Source organism: Danio rerio, chromosome 8 (genome assembly GCF_049306965.1).
Source record: "Danio rerio strain Tuebingen ecotype United States chromosome 8, GRCz12tu, whole genome shotgun sequence".
In the NCBI taxonomy this organism is placed as follows: Eukaryota; Metazoa; Chordata; class Actinopteri; order Cypriniformes; family Danionidae; genus Danio; species Danio rerio.
This window is the reverse complement of record NC_133183.1, coordinates 11,190,777-11,201,381: the sequence shown is the minus strand read 5'-3', so window position 1 is coordinate 11,201,381 and position 10,605 is coordinate 11,190,777.

The window sequence follows — 10,605 nt, the reverse complement described above, 5'->3', positions numbered from 1 at the left end:
TATTTTCTTTTCTTCAGACCATTCTCTGTAAACCCTAGAGATGGTTGTGCTTGAAAATCCCAGTAGATCAGCAGTTTCTGAAATACTCAGACCAGTCCGTCTGGCACCAACAACCATGCCACGTTTAAAGTCACTTAAATCACCTTTCATTCTCATTCTGATGCTCAGTTTGAACTGCAGCAGATCGTCTTGACCATGTCTACATGCCTAAATACATTGAGTTGCTGCCATGTGATTGGCTGATTGGAAATTTTCATTAGGATGAAAATTCAAGAAATTTTAACAAGATGTGTTACTCGTATAGTTTTAAATAGGAAAAAGTGTAACCATCAAAATGGCTGCTTTAGCGAAGGAAGCCCTGCGTACTAGTAAAGGAGCCAATCATCGATGGACATAGACTGACGTTCTCAGGAGGAGGGGCTCAGACCAGACATGTGTACTTTACCTGCCGGTTGTTAATAACTTGTTATCCACCATTAATGCAATATAATAGGGATTTTGGAAAAAGAAAGAGGAAGACAAGGAAGCAAAAGAAAGAAAAATAGAAAGCATTTTTGAAGGTGTTATTTGTCTAGAGATTATTTATTATTTTAATAATAATGATGATGATGATGATGATGATAATATTAATAATAATAATAAACTATTTTAGAACTCCTTTTAAAGTGTACTTGAAAAAGACAATCATGAGAAAACATTTCATTTAAAAATAAAACTGAAAATAGTTTCCACATATACACTGCTAAAATGCATACTTGAATAAGGATCTGGTTTATTATTTTTCTTTATATTTATGTGTATTTTTTCACTGTATATTAGTTGGTTTTGAAGTGTTACATTAGTGTGTAATACAGCTGTGATCACTGCTGTGATTGTACGAGCTGTCCAAAACACAAGCAACATGATGGTTCTATCAAGCGTCCCGGTAGACGTGCCTTTCGCCTGAGGGAGTTTCTCTCTGAAGGTCTTACAGTCAATAGAGACTCCATTTTTAGTCATGCAGTTGCAGTGAATATTATGACTCCAACCCTGTTCCAACTCCGTGTGTGTGTGTGTGTGTGTGTGTGTGTGTGTGTGTGTGTGTGTGTGTGTGTGTGTGTGTGTGTGTGTGTGTGTGTTTGTTTGTGTCTTGTGTGAGTTTGTCCATGTGCATTGTATGTGTGTGCTTGTTTGTGTGTGTATGTGCTTGTTTGTGTCTATCTTGTTTTTTCATGTCTTTGTTTAGTATCTGTTTGTGTATTTGTACATATACATCTTGTGTGTATGTGTGCAGTTGCATGTGTGTGTGTGTTTATGTGTGTGTTTATGAGTGTGCTAATGGAGAAAGAGTCTAACGAAGGTTTAAGGACACACAGATGAAGGAAACTCAATGAATGAAGCAGCAGAAGCAGACAGAGAGCAGAGGCTGTTTGCTGGTGATCTGCTATCGGCTCTGTTAGCACTAAAGCCTGCAGGGTGTGTGTGTGTGTGTGTGGTGTGTGTGTGTGTGTGTGTGTGTGTGTGTGTGTGTGTGTGTGTGTGTGTGTGTGTGTGTGTGTGTGTGTGTGTGTGTGTGTGTGTGTGTGTGTGTGTGTGTGTGTGTGTGTGTGTGTGTGTGTGTGTGTGTCTCCTCTGAGCTCCTCTGGCTGGATAATCCCATTCAGCACATGTTAATGTGAAACCAGAATCTAACGACCTTCTGCCATGGCTTTTGAACCCAGGCCTAAAGCGATCTCCCAGCCACATCTCCTTCAAGAACTAACGCCTCCACAGCAGCACAGAGAACCAGGCGGGTTACCAGAACATCTCTCTTATCCACTGCAACGCTGCGCATGTTATGGTTTGACTGAATTATTATTGTAATTTTACAGTAAACTCACAGACACTGGCAGCCTCTCAATCTGTATAGTCACAGTGAACTACAATCATGCCAGTGGAGCTGGTTTCAATTTAATCTAGTGTGCAATATTGGGAATATATATGTATACTATATGTATAACTATTACTTTAGTTTAGTTAATAGTGTATTAATATATATAACTAAAGTAAAAATTATTTGCCAATTATAATAATATTATTCAAACATTAAATGGTGTTTAAAAGAGCAAGGAATTTCTCAGTATGTGTGATAATATTTTTTCTTCTGGAGAAAGTGTTATTTGTTTTATTTCAGCTAGAATAAAAGCAGTTTTTAATTAAAAAATAAACATTTTAGGGTCAATATTATAAAATATATATAATATATTGTAAATATTAGTGTTTTCTATTTGAATATATTTGAAAATGGTATTTATTTATGTGGTGCAAAGCTTAATTAAAAGATAAAAGCTTAATTAAATCAGCAGTACTCCAGGCTTCAACGTCACATTCAGATACACAAAATGATCATTTGCATGACAAAATATTTTTGATTTATTATAAAATTTACAATAATGATAATTATTATAATATTTTCAAAAAATATGCTACCTAATATTTTGTGGAAATAATTATAAAATAATTATGTGTATCTTTTTTATTATTATTGGTGATTGTTATCATTTAATTAAATAAAAAAATCAATACCAGAATAATTACAGTATTGATAAAATATTGACACAAACTGTAAACAAAACTATATATATATATATATATATATATATATATATATATATATTTGCTACAAGTGTGATATTGTGTTTTAACAACAGAAAATCTAGATTTACCACCATTCATTCACATCTGCAGCTGACGTCAGGACAGCAGGAACAGTTACAAACTTCACTTTAGAGCTAGTATTTGAATGATTCTATAGCATAATGTCTAAAGTCATTACAAAACAGGTGATTTAGCTCACATTTTAAGATTATAAGGGTGAACGGCATGGAATGACATCAGTCTACAGAGATTTCCCAGTATTTTTAAGTTGCAATCGAGGGCTTATTATGCAGTCTCTGTTACAATCTTGTTGCGGAACGTGAGCCGTCTTTGCTCTGCTCATAATGACAGGTTAATAGTGGCCGATGTGGTGTCTCTCAGAAATTATAAATATTTAAAATAGGCACTATCCTTATAAATAAACTGCGTAGTTGCAATCTAAACAGCTACATTCTAGCATAAAAAGCCTCAAAAGTATATTACGTTGTCCAATAGCTGCAATATTTGTCAAACTGTAGTGAGTTTATTAATCTGCTGTCACTCTGTGTGGGCGGAGTAATGCAGAAGGGTGAGGAGTCTGTATGAGTACATATGTATATACAGTAGTCAGTTATTTATTGCATATTTATTTATTATATATAAAGTCAATTATTAGCCCCCTTTGAATTTTTTTTTGTTTTTTAAATATTTTCCAAATGATGTTTAACAGAGCAAGGAAATTTTCATTTATATTTTCATTTTATATTTTCTTCTGTAGAAAGTCTTTTTTGTTTTATTTTGGCTAGAATAAAAGCAGTTTTTAATTGTTTAAACATAATTTTAAGGTCAAAATGATTAGCCCCTCTAAGCAAATTGTTTTTGATTAGTCTACAGAACAAACCACAGTAACTTTCCTAATTACCCTAACCTGAATACTTAACCTAGTTAAGTCTTTAAATTTCACTTTAAGCTGTATAGAAGTGTCTTGAAAAATATCTAGTCAAATATTATTTACTGTCATCATGACAAAGATAAAATAAATCTGTTATTAGAAATGAGTTTTAAAAAAACTATTATGTTTAGAAATGTGTTGAACAAATCTTCTCTCCATTAAACAGAAATTGGGTAAAAAAAAATAAACGGGGGCTAATAATTCAGGAGGGATAATAATTCTGACTTTAGCTGTATATACTGTATATGTGCAGTATGTGGAGACTTAAATAAATGTAATATTACATTTACTTGCTGGTGCCAAATGATATTGAGAAAAGCATGCACTTCATGTCAAAATTAAATGGCATCTTTTGTTTTCAGTCATTATTAGACTGGAGTTTTTCTTCTTTTTTTTCTTCTTTTTTTATCTTATCATTCAGCAGTCTCTCCATGACAGGATCAGACAGATTCTCTGAGTGTCTTGAGATCTGAAGAAGACAAAGACTGTGAGACAGGAGTGTGAGTAGAGACTGGTGTGAGTCCAGCAGAAGAGCCAGGCCTGTGTTCACTAGAGCACATGGATATTGATCTGCTCCCCGCCGTCTCTCTGTCCATCTGTTTGGGTGAAGACTGCGATACCTCCACACTACAGCTCCGCCTGCGTCCCCATGGAGAATAATCCATTTATCCCGCTGAATTACTGTAGCACACTACTTTTGCTGCTCCATTTTTGGATTGTTAGCTTGCTTTTTAACTGAGATTTTTTGTTGATTAGTCCATGAACACATATTTTTATTTTAGACTTTTATTAAACTATAAACTGGTCTTGCATAGTTTAAATTTACATTTAATGAATCTAAAATTATTATAGGTTTCATTTAAGATTAAAAATGTTAACAAAACTCTTTTTTTCTTATATTTGACCAAAAACAAAATTAAACTAAATAAATAATTTATTTATTAAATTAATTCATTTGTTTTCTTTTAGGCTTAGTCCCTTTATTAATCTGGGGTCGCCACAGCGAAATGAACCACCATCTTATCCAGCATGTTTTACGCAGCGGATGCCCTTCCAGCTGCAGAACATCACTGGAAAACACCCATACATACTCATTCACACATACGCTATATGGACAATTTAGCTTGGCCAATTGACCTATAGCACGTCTTTGGACTTATGGGGGAAACCAGAGCACCTGGAGGAATCCCATGCCAACACGGGGAGAACATGCAAACTCCGCACAGAAATGCCTACTGACCCAGCTGAGGCTCAAACCAGCGACCTTCTTGCTGTGAGGCGACAGCCTAAACTGTGCCACCGTGCTGCCCTTAAAGTAAATTATTTAAAAAATAATTATATTTGTACATTTATAATATTTTATATCTAAATCATTTCTTTTTTTAAATTCTTTTTGCAGGTAAAAATGCAGATTTAATTAGAAATGCAGGTAAAAGAGGTCAACAAAAAGCAGAACATAAAATATATAAATTTTAAGCATATTTGGATAGTGATTTTAAAATTGAACAATACCGGAAAACAATTCAAATAAATTCTATTTAAAGCAGCACAACTACACTTGAAACTGATAAAAAAAAATGTTTCTTTAAATTAAATGATTTTTAGTGCACTACTATTATTAAATATTAGTTTACTTTTCCCATAATCTGCATGAATATATACACCTGACAAAAGTCTTGTCTTCTATCCAAGTTTTAGGAACAGCAAATAATAACTTGACTTCTAGTTGATCATTTGGTATCAGAAGTAGCTTATATGAAAGGCAAAGGCCTCCAGATTACGCTTACTTTACCAGAATCAAATATGATCATGACTTGATTTTTAATTGACTCAAATAACTTATTAAAGTCTGCAACTTATTATTATCTGCAATAGCAAAGAAAGCGTTCTTGCAGGAATCCCAGAGTTCATTAAAAAGATTTGGATTCATCTTCAATGCCTTCTCCTTCATCTTACCCCAGACATGCTCAGTAATGTTCATGTCTGGTGACTGGGCTGGCCAATCCTGCAGCACCTTGACCTTCTTTGCTTTCAGGAACTTTGATGTGGAGACTGAAGTATGAGAAGGAGCGCTATCCTGCTGAAGTATTTGCCCTCTCCTGTGGTTTGTAATGTAATGGGCAGCACAAAAGTCTTGATACCTAAGGCTGTTGATGTTGCTGTCCACTCTGCAGATATCTCGCACACCCCCATACTGAATGTAACCCCAACCCCTCCCCCCATGATTTTTCCTTCACCAAACTTGACTGATGTCTGTGACAATCTTGGGCCCATGCAGGTTCCAATAGGTCTTTTGCAGTATTTGTGATGATTGGGATGCAGTTCAACAGATGATTCCTGGGAAAGATCCACCTTCTGCCACTTTTCCAAATGATCAACTAGAAGTCAAGTTATTATTTATTGCTCATACAACCAGGATGGACGACAAGACTTTTTTCAGGTAGTGTACACTAGGTCAGTAGCATTTTTCAGTGTCTAAATTAAGCTTCTCCTGCTCACCAAGGCTGCATTTGTTTAATCAAAAACACAGTACAGATTTTAAAACAATTAAATGTTATTGCACTATTAAATAACTGTTCAAAAGTAGTTTATCATTTAATTTAATTATTGATTCAAGTGATTTTAAAGATACATTTTCAGCTTCATTACTCTAGTCTTCAGAAATCACTTTATTATTATTATTATTATTAATGGTAATAGTAATAAAAGCAATAATGCCTGGAGTAATAATTTCATTTTAAACTACATACAATAAGAAAGCAGTTATTTAAATTTTAATAAATATTTAACAATTGAACAGTTTTTTTTTTTTTTTACATTTAACAAATGCTGCCTTGATCAACAGAATAAAACCTTTGACTCGTTGTGTGTATATATTATATTTCCATTTAACACTGATTGCAAAACAAAGCATTTTATTTCATTCACTTTATTGTCACTGCAATATATTCCATGCATTCTAGTATTTGTATTAATAGTCTGCTATTGATCTTGAAGCAATAGTGGTTGACGTTACACTTGACTAAAGAAAAAGCCATCAGGCACTACATTAAATGGCCTTTATTTCAGCATAGCAAGGAAAATCATGTTTTCTATTACACGTCCCTTTCAATAAAGATTGATAAAAGGAGCTGAGCGTGTTTCGTTTGACCTCTCCTTAACGTTAAAATCTGTGAGCGTCCATTCGCTTCATTCTTAGTGAGTGTACTGCCTTATGGCATGCTGTTTCGACTTTTATTCAGTCACAGGATGAGAGTTCCTAATATCAACAATTCATTACTAGTTAAGCGTTTCGTTTTTGATATCAAGAATTAGATTTCTATTGTTAACAATGGCAATTTAAAAAATGTCCAAAATAGCAAAAATCTTCAAATAAAAATCTTTTATTTTTTATATTTAAGTGCAACGATTGACCCTTCGCAAACACACACACTCTTTTTAAAAAAAAATGTTATGTACGTTAAGCTTGCAGTATCAGCCCATCACTCTTTTATCAATTTGTGCAATCCTCAGAGAAACTGGTTTATTTCTGGAAAATAAAAAAAAAACGGGCTCCACACAATTCCTTCATGACATCCTAATTCAAATCGATAAAATTAACCTAATCATTTTACTAATATAAGTGGATTGTGTTGTTTCAACTCTTTTGAAAAAAAAAAATAGTTTAAACAAGCAGCAAAAGTCCGAGCTGAAGCAACACAATTCTTGAGGGGGTTTTTGCGACAACTTAATTGCTTTATGTTCAACCCAGGTAAATTTGTAAAAATTATGAAGTTAATTTAGTACCTTCATGTTGTCCCAATACAAATCAATTGTGTTGAGCAACTGATTGTTGAGAGTTGGGCTAGGTGTAGAAGTGAATCATACAAACGGTAATTTGTAATTTATTAAGTGAAGTTTATTTATAAACTAATTTCGAGAGGATCATGTACTTATGATTGACCACAGCTGGTCCTGCATTAACTAATGCATTATTCACTAATCGGATGATTCCTAACTCACTATAAATAACCAGAGATTCTTACCTCAGTCATCTTCATGTTAAAGAATGCCCCCTTCCACCCTTACTCCTCCTCCCTTTTCCTTGATGGCGCAGCAGGACATTTTTAAAAGAAAACTGTGGATTAAATGTATGAGCTTGGACATGGAGAACATGGGTTTTCCCCTGGGCTCTCCGGTTCACACAAATTCATACATTTAATTTGTTTTCTTTTTAAAAAGTCCTGCTGTTATCATTGCGCAATAAATGGGATGTTTGAGGCCGCAATGGATTACCTGGGAATTGAATGACGCATTTTAAGGCTGCATTTAAAGGAGACTTCAATTTTTAAATTTTTTTTATGAGACAGCTTTTGTCACACCGTGATAACGCAGCACCCTTCACATGCATTCTTTGGAGGATGTAGCCTCTGAAATGAGACACAGCTATTATCATTTAAGCATTACAACCTGAAAGTGGGAACGCCCAATAGCTTCAATTTCGATCGCAACTCAGGGTGACAGGCATCTACAAAAGCCCCTTACAAACAGTGATACCAATAAATATCCGGGAAAAACAACAACTTTACTGGTAAATTCGGTGTGCTGTTCACGCAGGCAAGGATGTTCCATTCACACATCTGACATCATTAACCAAAAATGACCTCTAACGGTCGTGCTTGTATTAAACATGAGGGGGGTCAATCTATTTCTTGACGATTTCACTTTTATTTAAAACTTTAGCTTACATGTAGCTGCTTTTGTCTCAGAGATGGATCAAATAACTAGGGGTAATGTTACCATTTGAAGGCAGAGGCACTAACCGAAGCTAAAATCAGCTTTGTTTACACATTTGACATTACAAATGGAAATTGAGAACAACTTTGATGAAAAGATATGGACGAACATTTTCGCATATCAAGATGCACATAAGAGTTTGTGCTGTAGATACTTCCAAACGAAAGTCTATCTATGCACTACCTCACATGCATGTGCGCCCAGCAGCTGAACACAGAGCTGGCAGGCAGGGGCGCCATTGGCTGGAACGGGTTCTTTGATAATTTTTTGGGGGGAGGGGTGGAGGTTTGTTGTGGATGAAAGTGAAGAGGTGGTGGGGTATGTATGGACTGTTCTGGTGGGCCCGTTATAGTATCTCTGGGGGCCCCAAAACAGCATGGGCCCTTAGAATCATTCTAACTTCAGCAGTGCCCTAACGTCCTAACTTCCAGTGGTTAATCATAATAATAATTATTTATAGAATCGATTTTGTACCAAAAAAGCAGGAAACTTTTCCAAAAACAAACACAAATTTACATTAACAAATTAAAAAAAAAAATCAACTAAATGGCAAAAAAAGTCTTCAAAAATTTTTTGTTGAGACTTTCCGCTTTCAATAAACGCAGTTTTGATTATGCTGCCGGAGTTTTCGTTTTTTCAAATTTACGTTTGCGATTCTGACACAAAGCTCCCCACGGGACATGCTTACTGGCAATTTTTTCTAATTGGCTCAGGGGTTTTTGATTGCCGACTCATTGATTGAATTTTTCCACATTCACACTAAGAAGGAAAATAGAAACGTTATTTAACTATCAAGCAGTAGCTAAATGTGTTTGGAGAAGGACTTAAAGTCGTATATTTTCTTAAGCACCATGGATGTGAATGCGTCTGATTGGTCGGAGTAGCAGACATTCACATCAGCACAATCTAAACCCGTGCACGCTCTTTCCGGCAATTTTCTTTCTGCATTTAAAGAGTTGGATTCTGGGAAATTACTGTTACAATTTCTCTTTCAGGTAAATTGGCAAAACAAATTTACCGGTATTTTCAAAAAAAGCCTGCTCACACACGATACCCGCAATTTTACAAAAAGTCTGTATTTGTGTAAAAGGGGGTAAAATCGCTGCTAGTGTGAATGAGGTTTTACTGTAATCGTGTCACAAAGCCATTTAGCATGCTAAATATCTCACTGGCATCGGCAACTCATTGCGTCTTTGATAGTTCATACTGTGTGATTGATACTCACATGAACAAGCAGCGATTTGCCTGTGATTTCAGGCATTTGTCTGCGATTTCTCAAAACCTGTCGGTGAGTCAAAATCGGGGCTAAAATGCAGTCTGAACTCGGCATAATGTGGCCATAAAATATCAGCATTATGATTGGTCAAACCGCCTGTCAATCAAACTGCCATGAAGATTCAGTTACACGTTATCAATAATCCGCTTGTTAAGTGTGACGTCAAGTGAAGCGGCTTCCGGGTTTAAGTGCTCTATCAAACTGTATGGGAGACTCATCAAGTGGTATTAATTAATGTTTACAAAGCACTGTAATAATTTCAAAAATCCCGATCACAATTTATCCATGCCTAATATCCGATAACCAGAAAGTGAATAATTTTTTATAAATTGTTAATTTATTGATGTCTGTGGTGCAGCAGGTCCAGAGACTGTTGTGTACACCATAAACCATGATTTTAGATCAAATTCACTTTAATGTGTGATAGGACTAAATAGTGGTCATTAACAAATAGCGGCTTGGACCTGGAAACAGTTTTCCATACGTCACGACCTAACAAGTGGATTTCTACCCTGTGAATGAATAAACTCCAAAACGGCTTGCCACACTCGCTGAGGCGCTGGAAAGTGAGTTTGCGAGGAGGGAGAGAAACGGCTGAACCGCGGGCTTTTTGATGACTTCTTTTGGCCTCAGATTAGAGAGAGCCGCTTCAGGGGGGAACATTTTTCCAGGAGTCCGAGGGCCAAGACTGAGAGAGTGAGAGATGAAGAAGGGCGCACGTTTGGAGAAGAGATGACATTTTTTTGCTGTCGGACGGGCAGAGAGGAGGCTCAGCCTGGTTTTGATTAAGAACCTCGCAGGATTTAAGGCCCAGTAGTTCGGCTCTGGCGCATATGGAAGCGAAAGTTCAATAACTGTAATGAAACCCAGATAATGAATGGACTCGACGGCATCTGTCATAAAGCTCAAGCGCCGCATTAAAGCTACACATGACAATCTCATCGCTCAATGTACGCAAGCACAGATGTATGGAGCCAGATCAGTCTCAAAAATAATACATTTTATG